General features: G+C 49.1%; 1 long non-coding RNA gene across 8 annotated transcripts in view; it reads left to right on the top strand.

The window, feature by feature from the left end:
* Nucleotides 1-17,608, top strand: part of LOC123644337 — a 156,137-nt gene that overhangs the window by 106,488 nt on the left and 32,041 nt on the right. Inside the window, exons 5-6 of one of the 8 annotated variants that reach the window (XR_006737110.1) lie at nt 5,801-5,940; nt 6,924-7,023. The exons of the other annotated variants lie outside the window; for them this stretch is intronic. This is a non-coding gene — a long non-coding RNA (uncharacterized LOC123644337). The remainder of the gene's footprint in view (nt 1-5,800; nt 5,941-6,923; nt 7,024-17,608) is intronic. 8 annotated transcript variants of the gene reach the window in all.

Below are 17,608 nucleotides of genomic sequence, written 5' to 3'. Positions count from 1 at the left end.
GGCAGTAGTCCATGTCACCATGTTACCTGACACCCGTTCTGGGGCCATTGGTATGACTTGTTGATATCTCACGGGTCATTGGGCGTCACTGAAATGCCAGGATAAGTTTCCCGTGAAGGTATTATTAGTTTCCGGGTTTCCACGTGAGCGCCTTAAAAGACGCACTATGGAGCACGTGAGTCGCCCCTGGGCTCTCGTGCTCCCTTCAGGGAAGCCAGTCAGCAACGTGAGGGGGTTACTTGTGGGGAGAGGCATGAGGGCCAGCTAGCTGCAGGTGTGCCTGTTCCAGGTGACCCCTCTGAGCAGCTGAGAGGGAAGCCCTCCTCCCGTCCCCCTCCTTTCACCCCCTCCTGTCACGCCCGCCCCGTACCTACCTGTCCTCCCTCCTGCGTGCCAGCTCAGAGAGTGGAAACGGTGCCAGGGAGGTTCCTGGGCCTCCTCTTGGGCTGGCCCTGGCCGGGCAGAAGCCCTGCTTGGCCGGCAGCCCCAGGCACCTGCCACCCTCAGGTGTTTGCTCAGTGGGTCGGGGCACGGAAGCAGGATGCTTTCTGTTGGACCTTGGGCGTTCCGGGCCTCGGGGGCCAGCTGCCGGGCTGGCAAGTTCTCTGAGGAGCCGTCTTTTGCCCTCTCTGCACCTCTCTTTCTCTCAGCTACCTGGCAAGCAGTTAATGATCCTCCCATCACCTGATGTAGCCCAGAGAAGGCAGGAGTCCCAGCTAGTGTGCAGGGAACAAACACTGGCAAGGTGCCCAAGAGCTCTGCACCAGGAACCTTCAGTCCTCTGAAGGAGAGAGGTGTCCCTCCGGCACACTTCAGGCCCCCTTCTCCAAATGCCCTGTCTTGCACTATTCCCAGACCATTTTGGCTCTGCCAGAAAGAATTTGCTGGAATTCTGGTGAGAACTTCTGACGCCACACTGCCTGCCTTTGATTAGACATTAGGAGCAATTTAAATTCATCCAGAATCTCAGTACAGCTCCATTCCTGTTAGAACCATGCAAGAGACTGGTTCCAATACCATTTCTTATAAGAGGATTCTGCCTTGATAAGACAGAGCACTGCAGTAATTAACGTGTTGAAAGCTCCATGGTTTGTTTGCAAAGCATTTTCATACACATTAGTTCCCTTAGAATCTCCCAAACCCTGGGAATGGAGCGTTCTTATTAGCCCCACTTTACAGGTGAGGCAGCTACGGCCGAGGGAGCATGAGTACCTCGCCCAGTCCCTTATAGGTAGAATAACCATCAGAGCAGAGATAGGAGCCCAGGTCTTCCGTCTGAAACTCCAGCCTTCTTTCTAATTCACTCTTTCATGGTCGTGGACATTTAAGAAGACATGGGTTTTCTATGCAGAGGACTTGTGCTCAAATAAAGTCAGAGTAGAGAGAAAGGAATTCATGTTTTACTGTGCAGTGTCTCATTTAATCTCTCCAGTAGCCTTTATCACCAGGCATTACTGTCCCCTATATTTACACCTGAGGAAGCTGAGGCTCACAGAGATGAAACGTCTTCTCCTAAGTCCACATCAAGCAGGGGTGGAAGGTGGACCCAAGTCTCTCTGGCCTCCGTGTCCGTTCCCCCTACTGAGACCAGCTGTGCAGGGCAGGCTGCAGGGTGAGGAGGCTGGCTCCACTCCTAAGAGGGCAGGGCAGCACCCAGAGCTGCTCACGCTCTACTGGTCCTGCTCCAGGGGCTAGAAAAGTTCAGACATCAGCCTTCTCCTTACAGCCTCCTACGGGCCCTCCATCTGGAATTGTGGTGCTGGCATGTGCAAAGAATGACCTTGTGGATCTTCTGCTCTGGTACTTTCAGGTAAACAAACAGAGCAGCTCCACAGGCATGTGAGTGGCCCGGTTCCATGGGAGCGATGGCAGAGCCTACAGTGGCATCTGGGACCCCGGACTCCCAGGCCTGTGCTTAGGGGTTCATCTCTTGTGTCGTACCCCTCTGTCCCTCCCTCTGCTATCTTTGATTACTTTGAGCTCTCTGCTGGGCCACCTGTTTGACCCTTGATTACAGCTGCCATACACAGCTCCCCTGGTTCCTCGTATATGTGGCTCTCATCTCTAGGAAGAACATAGAGATCTCAGAGTCAGGGGCTGGGTTGTCACTTTCTCTTCAGAGCTGACTTGAAGTTGAGGAAAGAGCCAGGCTATGAGTCCATTGGAACTGGGTTCTGACCCTGACCATGTGTCTGCTTGTTGTTTCCAAATTCAGGTGACTCCTCCTCCGCCTGTCATGTTCTCCTGCAACAATAGCAGTGGCTCCTCTTAGGTGGGCACCTAGAAAGTGCCAGGCCCTGTGCTAAGTACCGCACTGTTTGTGGTCTCTGTAGAGTGGAATCTCTCAGGCCCATGGTGGTGATTCTCTTGGGAGCAGGCAGGATGCAGGTAGAAAAGAATTTGGCTGGGGACAGGCACCCATGTCCTGGGCTTACCTCTGCCTACCAGTATGCTGATGTGGTTAACTGTCCAGTTGACGCTCACAGAGCACGTAGTGCTGCCAGCACTGAGGCTTAGGACTGAAGTCACAGGCTCCGGGTCCCAGAGTCAGTGATGGCCCAGCATTTCATCTAAGCTTGTGCCATGTGACAAGGCCCTAGAGAGACCTTGGGTTCCCACCTCCCTGGGCCTGTGGGAGACGCCACCGTCAAGCTGGCCGGGGCAGGGGCTCTGTTGTCCTGGCTCCCAGCAGGGTCCTCAGCACCACTGAGTATCTGGCTCATGGTCAGGGTTCAGCCAATATTGGATGAATGGAGATACGGGAGAGTGAATTCCCTGAAATGCACAGACAACTCACCACATCCCTTGGATTCCTCACCAGCACAAGGGTTTGCTCTCCTGGCCACCACCTATGGAGACATGGCTTTCCTTGCGCCTCAGTTTCCTCGTATAGGAGCTGCGCTTGTGGCCTGCTGCTGGTGTTCTGTCCTCTCCTGCAGGTGCAGGCTGCCGAGGGATGACTACACCTGCATCTCTCCCCGGCCCTCCCCCTGCTGTCTCTAGCTTCCCGCCCTCTGTCCCGCCAAGGGCTCCAGCCAAACCAGCCCACACGGACTCCTTTTGTTCAGCCATCTCAGTTTCAGGCAGACCCGTCCAGCCTGGTCCTCCAGACCGCTTCACATACCCCTTTGAAGCCCTGACAGGCAGCCAACCGAGCTGGCCCGAGCGCGCAGAGTGGGGTGCTGGTGCCAGCGCCCTGGCAGCTGCTTCCCGCCTTGCTGGCTCCTGGGACCTGGCTGCTCCAGGGCCCATTCACACGGGGACAGCAATGCCCGGATGTTCGCCTGCGCTGGCATGGACATTCCATCCGGGGCTGCCGGCTGGGGCTGTTCCCACAGCCCAGATTCCTTTCTCAAGCTCCCTCCCCCATAGCGGAGCCCTCTGGTTCCTCCCAGGCCGTGCAGCCACAGCCTCTGTCCCTGCAAAGGACAACTGGCAGTGGGAACAGTCTGGCTGGGTTCTGAGCTCTCTAAAGAGGGGCAGTACGGGGCAGAGGGCAGGAGCCCAGGTGTCGAGAGCCTCACTGCCATCTTTAGCTGGCGACGTAGCTGCTCCATGACTCAGTTTCCTCTCTGTATGTGGGGAGAATAGAAGGCCCAGTTCATGAACGTTCAGTGTGTGGTGATGAAGTCCTGCAGGTTAGCACATTGTAAGTATTCCAACAGCTGCTGTGAGGATGTTGTCATTATGTGGGGATTGTCACTAGTTCTTAAAGAGCATCTGAGTCTTACTGTCCTGTGTGAGAAAGAAGGGTCTTCTATTCTTATATTTTAATTTTACAACTAATATGTGCTTACTGCACAATTTAGGAAATTCAGATAAGCAAAAGGAAAACTAAAAAATATTTGTTATCCTTCCCATATGTATAGCCAGGTGCACATCTGAGCACACGCTCATACACATACACTAGACTCTTTCTGGTTAATAACGCATATATGGGATAGTTCATATGTATGTAACAGTTCATATATATTATCTCCTATATACTATTCATATTATATACATTTCATTTTATATACACTTTTATATGTTACATCCGTATTCTTGCATTTATGAATATTTGAGAAAAGTAAAGAATGGCTCCTCTGGTTTTTGTAACCAGCTTTTACCATTTAACATAAAGTGAACTTTTTCCTGTTAGGAAATTTTTCTACAGAGAAATATTTCAAGGCCACATGGTATGTTTACAGATGAGCAAGTTGAAGCACTGAGAAGCAAAGTAAGTTCTCCAAGATTACCCAGCTGCTAGAGGCACAGCCAACACCTAGAAGCTTCTCCGTGAAAGTCTTTGCAGTGCCCTGAGGCAGATTCAGAAAGAACCCAAGTTCCTTCCGTGAGAACAGGGACTGTTCTCACCATTGTCACCCAGCACCTGCCACGAGGTGGGCATTCTGTTACTAGCTGAGTGGATGAATGCAGGAAGTTAAGTCTCCTTCCTTTTTGGATCCCATTTCTTGCTCAAAGCTCATCATAGCATTTTATATGTCTTCCTGCATGGCCCCTCACTAGCCTGTGCACTCCTCAAGGCTGGGACCATGAATCCCTGGGCCCCCATCCAAGGCCTGCCCTAGAGCAGGTGTTCACTAAATGAGTACAGAGTTGTGGAAGCAGGGATCTCCCCACTCTGGGTTTGAGGCAGTGCCCTCCCCACGAAGTTTTTCTGAACTCCTTCATCACATGCAGAAGTTAAGTTCCCCGAAACATCAAGTAGCCAGGAATCTGCTTGCCATTGTTGGTCCAGGAGCAACTTGGACATCAGCCCTTGCCTTTCACACCTGGTGTTGGCACACCTGGCCTGTTCCGGGACAGATCTCATGGCTGAGGGTTAAGTAACACCTGGAGTGGTTATGCGGCTGGGCACCTCCTTCTTGTGAATCCCCTGGGCTGCAAGGCTGGTGGCGGGTGGCTGGCAGGGGAGGAAACCTTGGCACTGCCCCTGCTTTCTATCTGCTGCCAACGGGGCCTTTGATGCCCACAGGGGCTACCCGCCCAGCCAAGTGCATTGTAGGACACAAAAGCTGCAGAAAGCAGCACAAATAAAATGAAAATGACCCAGGAACTGCCAGGGAGCTTATCAGCCTGTTTCCTGGTTTTAGGTGTGGGGAATGGGAAGGCTTGGGGTATAGTTCTGGGTTGTGTGATGCCCCGCACGTTGCCAGCCCCCTGGTATTGTGCACAAACCATTAACTTCAAAGCTAGGCAATGCTCTTCATCTCCTGAGCTTCAGCTTTCTTATATGTACAATTGATTTCATGAGTCCACACTCCTAGAGTCCATGTGAGGATTAGAGGAGTTGATATATTTAAAGTGCTTATTGTGTGTGTGTGTTTCTAATAGTGATAACAACAACAGCAGTAAGAACAGTAGCAATTCATACTTCCTGAGCATTTAGTGTGTGCCAAACACTGTTTCCATTGCTTTATATGTATTAACTCATTTAATCTTCATAATGATACTATGAGGTAGGTAGTACTATTATTTCCATTTTGTAGATGAGAATACTAAAGCTCAGAGACGTTAAACAATTTTTCAAAAGTCTCACAGTGCATTAGAAGCCAGTCCAGAATGCACACCTGGCTCTCTGGCTGTGGAGCAAGGTCTATAACCACCTTGCTCCTCATTTCTTTCTCCTGCTCTTTTGAGTATTAAGCTTTCCTGCTTATGTTGATGGTGACAACAACCATGATGGTGATAATGATGACGATGATGGTGATGGTGATGGAGGAAGACATGCCTTCATTTTGTATGTCCATCTGCTGCTTGCTGAGATTTCAAATTCATTTTTATAAATGATCCTCAGAGCAAGCCTGGGAATGGCAATAATTTTGAACTCTGCGGAAACTGGGCCTTAAGAGGCAGCTGAACAAGACCACTCCTCCGTGAGCAAGGCCTTTGCAAGCTCCTGCCGGTCTCTCATTTGCTAGCACCCCATTGGCTGAGGTAGGTGGCACAGCCTTGCTCAGTGTCAGAGTGGGAGGGTGCTGCAGAGGTACGTGGCGGAGAGTGAGGATACAGGCAGGGGTGAAGAATCGGGACCCTGTTAGCAATTGATCACAGATGATGTCATCTCAAGTGTTCCTTGGTCTTTCCTGAGCTTTGCCATCCTTACTTAAAAATAATTGCACTATTATAAAGAGGAAAGAGACTAGCAGGCTCCTAGCAGCGACTGAATGCCTGGCAATTCACTTAAGGAGGTCAGTAGTATGACTCCCTGAGGCTCGTGGGACCAGGGCCCTGTCTCCAGGTTGCCCCGAGATGTGACTCAGCCAGCATTGGAATGTCGCCTGCCTGTTTTCTGTGTGTGTGTGTGTGTGTGTGTGTGTGTGTGTGTGTGTGTACGTTCGCCCAGACCTGAGCCCAGGTCAGACCTATGGGAATCCTGCAGCCAGTTCTCTCACACAGTGTTGTGTGGAAGCTGGAAAGAAAATAAGCTTTAGGACAGAAAAATGGTGACCTCCTTTTACATGGGTTGGTAGAGCCAATGGTTTCCCACAAACTTCCCTCTGGGTGGCCACCCCACAGGCTAGAATGTAGCAGAAGATTTCTCTTGAAACCCTGGGAGTCTTTACAAAAAGGTCTTCTGAAATGTGTCATGGAGAAATGAGGCCCTTTAGCCATAAATTAGCCACAGCGTGCTGGCTGGGGCCTCTCCAGTTAAGAAAAATTTCCAGCCTTGAGGACTGAAATCAAGTCAGGGCTCTGATTTTGAAAATGGACTCAAAGTGATTCACTCCTCCTTGTATGGCTGGAGCTGTTTCCCCTATGCCTTTGCCTCTCTTCACCATGGCAGAGCCCCAAGGAGTACAAATGCCAAATTAAATCTTTGACCCACATCTTGGAGGCTGTTCCCTTAGGAACACTGTTCTCCACTCGCTTGCCCAGGGCCCCTCTTCACACTTTTGCTTGTTTTCCCATGTCAAAAGGCACATCTGAACGTGATTCCTGGGTGGCCAGCGTCAAAGGCTGGGCAACCATCTGCTTTGCAGCCCCACTCCTCAACCATGCCGAGTGGAAAGCTTAAAGGTAGTATCACCTGCACCTCTTTTTGCCCTGACCTTTGGCCTGATAAAAGCAAAACGCAGAGCCTTGAATGGGCAAGACAGAAACAAGATGTTCCCTTTTTCCTCCTCCTCCTCTCTATACTTATTCTGTGCCAGACATCAACCCAGGTGTTCATTTTTCCCAGTGAACTAACTGTTTATAGAAAGGATGCCTTTGCCTCTGCAAGGATAGTGTTCATTTCCTCCTGAAAAACTCCTATTCATCCTTCTGTACCTGGTAGAAGAACCCCCTTTCCTATAAGACTGTGCTCACCCCCCAGCGGGAGTTGCTGACTCTCCGTTTTGGACACCATGTCTCCAGGGCTTTGTTCCGGTCCAGAATGCACTCACTGTGCTGTCCTGGCGTATCTCTGTGTGTGTGTTCACTGAGCTGTTTGTTCCTTCCGTTTCTGCCTGCCCCTGCTGCAGCGAGGGTGCCGCATTCAGGCCTACCTTGGGTTTTGCTGCTTCCCTGGAACATTTAGAAGGCTGATGGCTTTGATGCTGTCTGGTTTGTCAACTGCGGACTTGCTCTTGAGACTCTCACCTAATAGTCTGCCTGGCCCCTTCCCCCCTCATCAGTCAGCCGCGATCACTGCCAGAGGTCCAGAGATGGGTGGTGGAGGAGGCAGGGTTGTGTGAGACTCAGAACTTCTGGGAGGCTGGGCACTGTGCTGGTGCATCAAGCCCTGTGGTCACCACAGCCCTGAAGGGTAGGAGCTCTTGTGCCCATGATAGTCTGCCCATCTGCTGTTGGCTGGTTACTGGACATAACACCTATCCTCTCTTTTAATCCCGCACATACATTTGGAGAGGAGGGATCATTATCACTCTTTCGTATAAGGGGAACTGAGGAACAGAGAGGCTGACTTACTGATGGTCACACAAGGAGTAAGTGGTGATCCCAGATGAGGTTCTGGAATGTATGTCTTTTTGTTTAATAATAGATGAGGGAGGGGTTGCTTTGGTTTGCTGTGTTTTCTTTTCCCCAACTGGAAATGCCTTTGTCATTGCTTTGTGTTGTGGCCGTCTGTTTGCATTCCTGAAACCACGTCAACAAAAGATTGGCAGAGGGACATGGACAGCCTTGAAGCCTCTGGGCTGTAAGAAGAGCATGCAGAGGGAGGACCTCTATGCATTTTTAGCTTAAATGCATGCTGGGCTGGCTGCACCCACAGACAGAGGAAGACCCCAGCCCCCCCAGATTCTCTGCCCCGTCTGAGAAGCCTGTGCTCTGAACCACAGACCTCAGTGGGGCTCAGAGCCGCTCAGGGGCAGGAGAGGCTCAGTCCCAGTCTCCTTCCAGGTAACAGCAAACACCACTCATGCTCGCGGGTCAGAGCTCAGCCCTACATTTAGCTGAGTACAATTCCTGGTGTCAGCCATAGGATGGGATGTGGCGCAGGACTCTTGGGTGAGGTGGCACTAGACGGTGAAATCGGGGGCTGCAGTGAGGGTGTGTTGGCTGGTGGAAGAGGGGTGCTGTCTGCAACAAGCGCAGAGGAAACACCATGGATTTCACTGCACATTCACTCTGTCCCATGCTGTTCCGGGTGTTTCCAGATAGATCATCCCTTTTGAGTAGACATTATTACTCCCATTTCTCAGCTGAGGCAACTCCAGTGTGGGACTTTCAGTATTTGCCCACACATTTGGACTTTCAGTATTTGCCCACACTTTCAGTATTTGCCCACACATTTGCCTACAGGGTGGTGGAGCTGGGATTACAATCGGGTCTTCCTCCTTCCCAAGCCCTCCTCTTTGCACTCTGCCACCTCCTGTAAGCAGCTTGCTGATGTCATAAGAGGCAGTACGGATGCTTACAGGAAAATGGAAGAAATGTGAAGCATGTGAGCCTTACCTATTTACACTCATTAAAGGAGGTAAAAATGGAAGGCTCGCCATCCATTGCTGCAGGGAGGCTGGAGGACAGCAGGTAGAGGTATGTGTTGCCGGTGGCGGTCAGCAGAGTCCTTGGAATGGGTTTTCTTAGCCTAGCATGCCATACAGTGTTGATAGTGTCTGCATATTTTCACTCCATTATCTCACTTCTCAGGTTTATCCTAAGGGGATAATTCAGAGGAAGCAAATAATTATTTTGTGAAAATTCCTATTAAATCATGATATTTTTCTTTTACTTTTGATTATGGTAAAATTCAAATACCCAGCAAAGTAGAAAGAATAGTATAATGAACACCCATATGCCCATTACTTGGTTTTAATAATTCTGAACATTTGTCTTATTGACTTCATCCTCTTTTTCTAAAATATTTTCATGTAAATTTTAGACATCATGATATTTCACTCCCAGATATTTAAAGGTAGCTTTAGTCATGATAAAAAGTTGAGACCAAACCTAAATGGAGAATGATTAGATAAACTATGATGTATCCACCTGGCACAATATAATGAAACCTTTACAGTTATCATTTTGAAGTTCCCATTGATTATTGAATTAATGTCTGTTTCCCTGCTAGTTTAGTGGGGACAGTGTTCATTTTGCACACCATTCTGTCTCTGCTTCCTAGCATGACGCCTGACATGTAGCAGGTACACGGTAATCATTGGTTGAATAAATGGTGAGTAAGCATTTCTAGATCCTTGAAATAACCTGCTGAGTGACCCAAGCAAAGCACATAATTTCATATGAGCACTATGTGAAAATACATGTGCATACAGATGATTCCTAGAAGGCGCTATTGGGAATTTCAAGTTTTTGTGTTAACATAATGGGAAGAATGGCTGAGCTTTTCTTCTTGCTTTATTTCTTTCATGTTGTGGTCATGTGGCTATAACAGCAAATGTATCTGTCACTGCCATTGTGGAGGCAGCTGACACATGCTTTCTGCTTGCTTTGTACAGTTTAGTAAAAAAGGAACACTGGCCTTGGAGCGGGAAGACTTGATTTTGAAGCTATCACTCCCCTTTGCATGCTGTGTGATCCTAAGCAATCTCTGAACCTCCCTGAGCTTAGTTTCTTCAACTGGAAAATGTGATCATGGTACTTGTCCCTCTCCATTTCCGTAACAAGATGAAATAATCAATGAATCATGGATGTGAAAGTGCACTGCACAATTGTCCAGAGCTGGCTGTTCTCTTCTCTGCCAAGACGCACCCAACGCTCCAGTTCCCAGAAGAGCACACCCACTGCCCTGATACCCTCCGGGTGGAGAGCGAGCGAGCAGGAGGCACTCAGTGCAATCAGGGCTTCCTTAGATGGCTCATCGGAAAACCTCTCTGCTGCTGATAAACTAGGACCTGATGGCTAATTCAATCAGAGCACTCCACTGTGCTCGCCCCTCTTACTAATTGATTGATCCATTCTCAGGCGAGTTGGTCTGGTGGTTAAAAGGAGCTGGAGGAAAGATTTCTGCCTTGGGCGCTGTTATGGGTTAAATTGTGTCCCCACCAAAAATCACATTTTCCAGTTGTGCAGACAGAGGGCTTATTTCTCATGTGGGCCCTGGAAAGGGCACTTTGCGTTCATTATCCCTTTTGATTCTTCACCATCCCTATCATGCATTCATTCACGCACTCAAAAAATACTCACTGGGTACCTGTTCCGAGCCCAGACCTGTGCCTGGCTCTGGAATACAATGGTGAAAAACGCTAACATGGCCTTTGCACTCAGGGCACTTATAGTCTGTAGTAAAGGGGAGAGGCAGATAAAGGGGAAAATTAATTACAGCTTCTTATAAGGAGCCAAACTGGGTGCTGGCAATGAGAACACTAGGCTCAGTTTCTCACTGGAGTGGGCCATTCCATGGAACCCCCGGAAGAGCAAGGAGCCAGGCGTGTGAACAAGAATACAATGTGTCTCCCTGGAGCAGGGTGGCCTGAAGACCCCTCATGGAGGGGTCCTGAGACCCAGATTGGAATCACTGCTATCAACTTTCATTTTGCTGTTTAAAACTAAGAATTTGGCTCAGATGTCTGTTGGAAGGTTCCTCTGAGCTCTGATTTCTCCAAGAGTCTCCATCCCGTCTTCTCCCCACGTGGCATGAGCAGCATCTTCATTCAGCACGTATTTATTCAGCCTTTGCCACATGCCTGGCACTTTCCTGAGTGCAGGGATGCTGCTGTGAGTGGCAGATGCGGCCACAGCACTCAGGGGGCCTGGAGCCAAGTGGGGGGTCTCCAAAAAAAAGAATGTCATTTCCTGCCGTGGTCAGGAGTGCCCAGAGGGAGGCACATTGTGTTAATGGGCTCGAGGGTGACAGTCTCTGGAGTAACAGGCCTCTGTAAATAAGCAAGTCACCCATTTATGGGCCCTGCCCTCCTGCACAGTCATCGCTGGGCCCCTTCAGGGTCATTCCACGGATTCATTGACAGTGCCCCATTTCTGTTAGCTGCCTCCTTGGGGACAAAAAAATTTGTCCTTTATTGCTTGCAAAAAAAGGCTCTGCAGTAGACTGTGTCCTCAGTCTCACTAGATTCACTGAGAGGAGGCCCTATAGAGACCTTGAACCCAGCCCAGTTGACAAAGCTCCCTGCTGGAGCCGAGCAGGTCCCCAGAACGAAGCTTAATGTTCTGTGGTGGGAATGATGGTCGTTCCTCTCTCCTCCCCACATGTCTTCAGCCAAGGCCACAGAACACAGAAGGGACCTTGGCGCTATTGTGTCTTTGTGCTCAGGTCCTGTCTGAGGGAGGAGAAGGGAGACAGGAGGGTGGGAGGGAGGGGTGAGCTCCACTTGCCAAGCCAACCTGCTCAGCATGGGTGCCCCTCCTCTCGGCCACTGGAAGGCTTTCTTCCTCCTGGCCACAAACACCGTTTCTTCTCTCTGCCTTTGTTCCCTGTGATTCTTCTGACTGTTGGTGTGTGAAATCGCAGCCGCTTGGCAGGGGAGTTCACGGAGGTGGCAGAGCACCTGCCTGGGTTCTTGCCTCTCCTCCTTCCCTGCTTCCTCCCTCCTCCCACCTGTCCTTACCGGGCAGCCACCTAATTCTTCTCTTTGTAAATGGGGTTCAGAGAACAAGCCACATCAGCTGCCTTAGGGAATCTTCCAAAGACACAAATCCCACCCTGTGCCCACCTCTTTTCTAGTTAACACTTCTCAGTGTCCCTCTCTCTCCTACTGTCCTCAAGTTAATGCCCTCGGGTCTTCGTGGCCATTGTTCGGCTCGTAAAGCCCAAGGTGGGCGCTGCTTCCTCTCCCAGCGAGGTGGGCTTCAGGAGATGCCCAGTCTGGGCACCGAGAGATGGGCAGAACTGGGCCAGGGGGAGATGTTCAAGCCACAAAAAACAGAAAAGATTCAGGCATGAGATGGCTCAGAGGGGTCGTGGTATAGACAGACATTGGCTTTCTCTGTTGAGATGAGGCCACTGGGGTCTTTTAAGCGCATTTTGCTTTGCATTTCAACCAGATCCTTCTGGCTGCCGTACTGAAAATGGACTGAAAGTGGCAAAGGTGGAAAGATAGACCAGTTAGGGGGCTGTTACAGCAATCCAGGGTATCGCAGTAATTCGAGAAGAGATGACGTGGCCCGGCTGGGTGAAAGCAGAGGAGATTGTGAGACGTGATCAGATTCTGGATATATCTCCAAGGTAGAATTTGCTGGTGGATTGGATATGGGGTGCCAGAAGAAAATGATCCCAAGGCTTTTATCTTGCACAACTAGAAAATGAAGTTTCCACATATTGATATGGGGGAATCATGAGGGGAGTGGGTGTTTATTTTGTGGGTAGAGGTGGAACTGTTAACGTTTGAGATATTGGTCAGACATCCATGTGAAGATACTGAGGAAGCAGCTTCTCATATGAATCTGGAGTGTCAGCTTAGCTAGGCCAAGGTACCAAGAGCCTTGATCAAACACCAGTTTAGATGTTATCATGAAGGTATTTTTTGGATGCGATTAACATTTAAATCAGTGGACTTTGAGTAAAGCACATTACCCTCCGTAATGTAGGTGAGCCTCATCCAATCAGTTGAAGGCTTTCAGCGAAAAAGACTGAGGTCTCCTGTGAAACTGGAAAGTGGGGGTTCTGGCTCCACACTGCCTTAGCACTCGGGCTGCAACATCAGCCCTTCCTTGGGTCTCCAGTTTGCTGCCATGCCCTGGAGGTTCTGGACTTGCTGGTCCCCATAATTGGCCTGTTGGTTGAGTTCCTCTGGAAAATCCTGAGTAGTACATGGAGTAAAGAAACAAACTTAGATACCCAACATTTATACAATAAGTATGTATTTGGATTCATATATGGGAGTCAAGTCATTTAAGACTTGAGGCTGGGTGTGATACCAAGCGGCAAGTGTGGACAGAGAGGAGCAAGTTCATTGGGCTGCACAGCACAGGGAAGGCGATTCAGAAGCCGTGTGTGTGTGTGTGTGTGTGTGTGTGTGTGTGTGTGTGTACATGTGCGTGTGTGTTTACGCTGCCTCTTCTTAAAACCAGAGCCGTCTATCTCCTTATTTTTTCTGGAAGTTTGGGAAGTCATCCTGATGGGGCCACCTATTTATCTGACGGATGCTTTGCGATTCCTGTGCTGCAGCCCCTCCGGTGCTCTGGGCGGCAGAATGGCATCCAGCCGTCCCTTCTCCTGTGCCAGAAATTGATTATTCCGGCATCTTCCTTCCGGGCCATTTTCAGTTCCCCTAACCGCCAGTCTCTTGAAGCCATTTAGCGCCTCTTCGTACTGCGTAATCCCATTTATTAAAGCGTGTGGAGCTTCCTTACTGGCAAGTGTTCGTAAAAATAGTTCCGCAGCCCCAAGGGACAGGGTCATTTGAACTTAGTGACTTGAAAAACGTTTGGTGTGAATAATGAGAAATGCAGGACCATGGAGATGAATTTCCCTCTCCCTCTTTGTCCCTTGTTTTCTTTGTAAGGCACAATGTTTAACCCATATTTTCCAAGAACTGTGTGTAGGTGGGTTGCCGGGGACAATTGATTTTTTAGAGAAGTATTGTTCCTCTGTATGTGGAAACCAAGAAGCAAAGAATAATATTGAGCAAGAGACGTCCTGGTCACCGGGCCTGGGCTAATTATGGTGACAGTGTTGCAATGTGTTTGGGCCATCGTGTCATGTAAGAGCATCACTTCTCTCTCAGCCGGATTGTGCTCTGGATCCAGGGTAATCCTCGGGGCCTTGTTCTTCTAGCCCAGTGTCAAGTGGATCATCTACTTTCTAAGGCTGTGATTAACTCTAAACGAGGAGTGCAGCCTGGAAGTTTGAAGGGACACAGGTCTTTGTGTGAGGGTTACTGAGTTGTGGCTACGGTACTGCCCCTGGCTTGCTGCATGACCTTGGGCACGTCTTCGCACCTTTCTGAGCAGCAGTGTCTTCATCTGTGGGGAGTTTGGACTTGGTGTTCTCTGAGGGGTGGGAAACTGGTCATGGGGGCGTTGCATGCCCTACGGGGAAGCCCCCCCTCAGCATCCAGCTGGCTGCTGTATTGTGGGAGCGTGGGTCCAGTGCTGCCAGATTAATTTTTGGACATTGTAATATAATGAAATTTTCTGAATTTTGGATGTGAGCACTGAATCCAAAAATATTTAAACATCCTGTGGGTGAAACATGCCTCCAGATAAAGCCCCAGGTCTTCAGTCTGCAACTCAGTTTCATGCATTGCTCTTTGTGGGTTATCATGGGCTGGGGGCCAGGAAGTGAAGGAAGCTCTCTTGACTTATTTTATTTTGAAATCAGCATGAATATTTTCAAGAACGAGGAGAATATTACCAGAGAGGAAGCCAGGTCATGAGATGCGGTCGCCTAGAGACCTAGACAGAGGGCATGGCCCTGCTTTCCTCCAGATGGAATGAATGGCCTGAGACAGGGGCCCCAGAGCTGAGCTCCTTGGGATTTATCCTGAGATCCATCCTCCAGCCCTGCCTTCCGCTCTGTGCATGTCATGGCACTCAGAGCCTGAGGGAGCCTGAGGGAATCAAATATTTCAACATTTTTTAATTTTTCACTCAATAATATATCTTGGAGATCTGTGTGTGTGTGTATGTGGGATGTGTACACACACCTCATTCATTTATAACTGCTGCATAGTATTCCATAGATTCTTTTCCAATTCTGTTCTATTAGTGAATGTTTGTTTTTATCCATTTTCCCCTTTTATTTCTACTTCTTCTGATGTCATGTCATTGGCTCCTATAATTTTTGTTTACCCACCCTACATTCCACACCTCCCTGCTTTCCCTCCTCTCTCTCTCCCTTCTTCCCTTCCTCCTTCCCTGCATCCGTCCCTCATCCATTCATCAAACACGCTAACCCTGTAGAAGCTGGCGGATGAGGCACAAAGGCCTTGCTTGCAAGAGCTCTAATCCAGTGGGCTCCTAGAGAAGAAGCATGTGACAGTCACTCCCGGAAGCAGGTTCCTGGGTGGGCTTCTTAGTAAAGGAGCTCTTTCTGGCCTTTGGAGTGCAAGAATCTCTGAGGCAGGGTCTCAGTGGTCAGCCACTGGACCAATATTACCACATCTGCCCTTCTGGGACCTTCTAGGACCTTCATTGGCTGCTTCCCCCACCCCACCCCTTCCTATTGCTGGAGTCTGTGGCTTGAGCAGAAGAACACCATGGTGGGCTCTGGAGTGATGGCCTTGAGAAGGGATGAGCTGACCCTCGTGGGCCTGGATGGGACAGCTTTTTTCTTTGGAGTGAGAGAGAGCAGAACCTTGAACAAATTTGCAAATCAGAAGCCAGCTCTAAAATGGATACAGAACCTCTCATGTTTTTCATTCCAAAATATTAAGTAGGGATGACTAAAGGGATTGAAGGTGGTCTCTTTATCAGAGACAGGTGCGGGGAGAGGGAGGAGAGTCTGCAGTCAGTGTTCCTTTATTTTCCAAATGGGTTTAAAGCACACCCTGTGCCTGCGTGTCCCTCTGCTCTCATCCTCTGCACTTTTTGCTTCTTTTCTTGTGGGCGTTGTTACACCATCACAGTAAAGATCTTCAGAGCATCACACTCGAGTGAAGCCCTCGTGTGCAGCAGTTCACAGTCGGGGCTGCCGAGCCCGACAGCCTGCTCAGTCTTCACCACTTCCGTCCCTGGAGCCAGTCATTTAAGCTCTCTGTGTCTCCGCTTTGTCCTGTGTGAAATGGGACTTGTGTCACTGTCTTCCTCCTTGGGATGTCAGGGAGAGTAAGATGAGTTACTCTTTGTGAAACACCTAACTTAGCCCTAGAATGGTGATGGTGCCCAGCACATAGGAGGTGCTCAGATTTCTCTCTCTCTCTCTTTCACTCACACACACACATATGCATAGACACATACACACACATGCATAGACACACACATGCATACACACACACATGCATACACATGCATACATACACACACATGCACAGACACACATACATAGACACACATGCATAGACACACATGCATACACACATACATAGACACACATGTATAGACACACACATGCATAGACACACATACATACATAGACACACATGCATAGACACACATACATAGACACACACATGTGTAGACACACACATGCATAGACACACATACATACATAGACACACATGCATAGACACACATACATAGACACACACATGCATAGACACACACATACATAGACACACATACACACACACACACACACACACACACACACGGAACTCAAAGGTCTTATTGGACAGGCCTTTATTGGCCACTATATGCAAACAGCACCACCTCACACCCCCATCTTCCTTTTCTTTTCTGTCTTTATTGATCTCCACAGCACTTACCATCATCCGATCCACCATATATTTACCTGTTTATTTGTTTGGTGACTGTCTGCCACCCCCACCCCTTCATGAGCCCCAGGAATGCAGAGATTTTTGTTAGTTTTTATTAAATGCTTTATTCCCTGGCATATGGTAGATGCCAAGTAAATATTTGTCAAATGGATGAGTCTCTATTTTAGAGATGACCTCTGGGCCTAGACTCAGGCACAGAGAAGTAAAGTAACTTACTCAAGGTCACCCAGCTACTGGCAGGCAAATCTGGGCCCAGAGCCCATGTTCTAATCTAAATCATCACTACCTCCTGCTGGTAACAAACAAACAAACAAACAAACCAAGGAAAACTGAGCACAGTGCCCGCAACACAGTAAGGACTGAGTCAATGCTAAATAAAGGTACTAATGCTTACAACATCCGTCTCTGCCCCACGCAGATCCTTACCTTGAGGGCACAGCAAGGATTTGAGATGGTCTGCCACCAATGAGTGGTGGCTATTTCCTATTAAACTTCTGATTTTTACTGTGTTTTAGCACATGGTGTTATACTTGAATGTTACTTGCTTGCCCTACTTATCTTTGTCCCTCCGGAGGGTGCAGAGTGAGCCTTAGTCATCCCGGCATCCCCACCTTCTACCACAATTCTTGGTATGTGGTTGACATGTGCTAACGTACATGAGTGAGAGGATAAATGAGCAAACAACTGGGCCAGGGGTTTGTTGGGGCCACTCTGGCCAGATGTTTGGGGACGTGTTTCCTGGAGCCTTATCCTCCCTTGTCAGATTCAGGTCTAGGACAACGGTAAGGTTGCTCCATTGTTTCCAGATAACATGCTCTATCTTAACGTCTTGGAGGGGCAGCCCTCGGACACACCCAGGCGCCTGCCCT

This window comes from Lemur catta, chromosome 9, assembly GCF_020740605.2.
Source record: "Lemur catta isolate mLemCat1 chromosome 9, mLemCat1.pri, whole genome shotgun sequence".
NCBI classification, from domain to species: domain Eukaryota; kingdom Metazoa; phylum Chordata; class Mammalia; order Primates; family Lemuridae; genus Lemur; species Lemur catta.
This window is presented reverse-complemented; position numbering and strand designations above follow the sequence as displayed.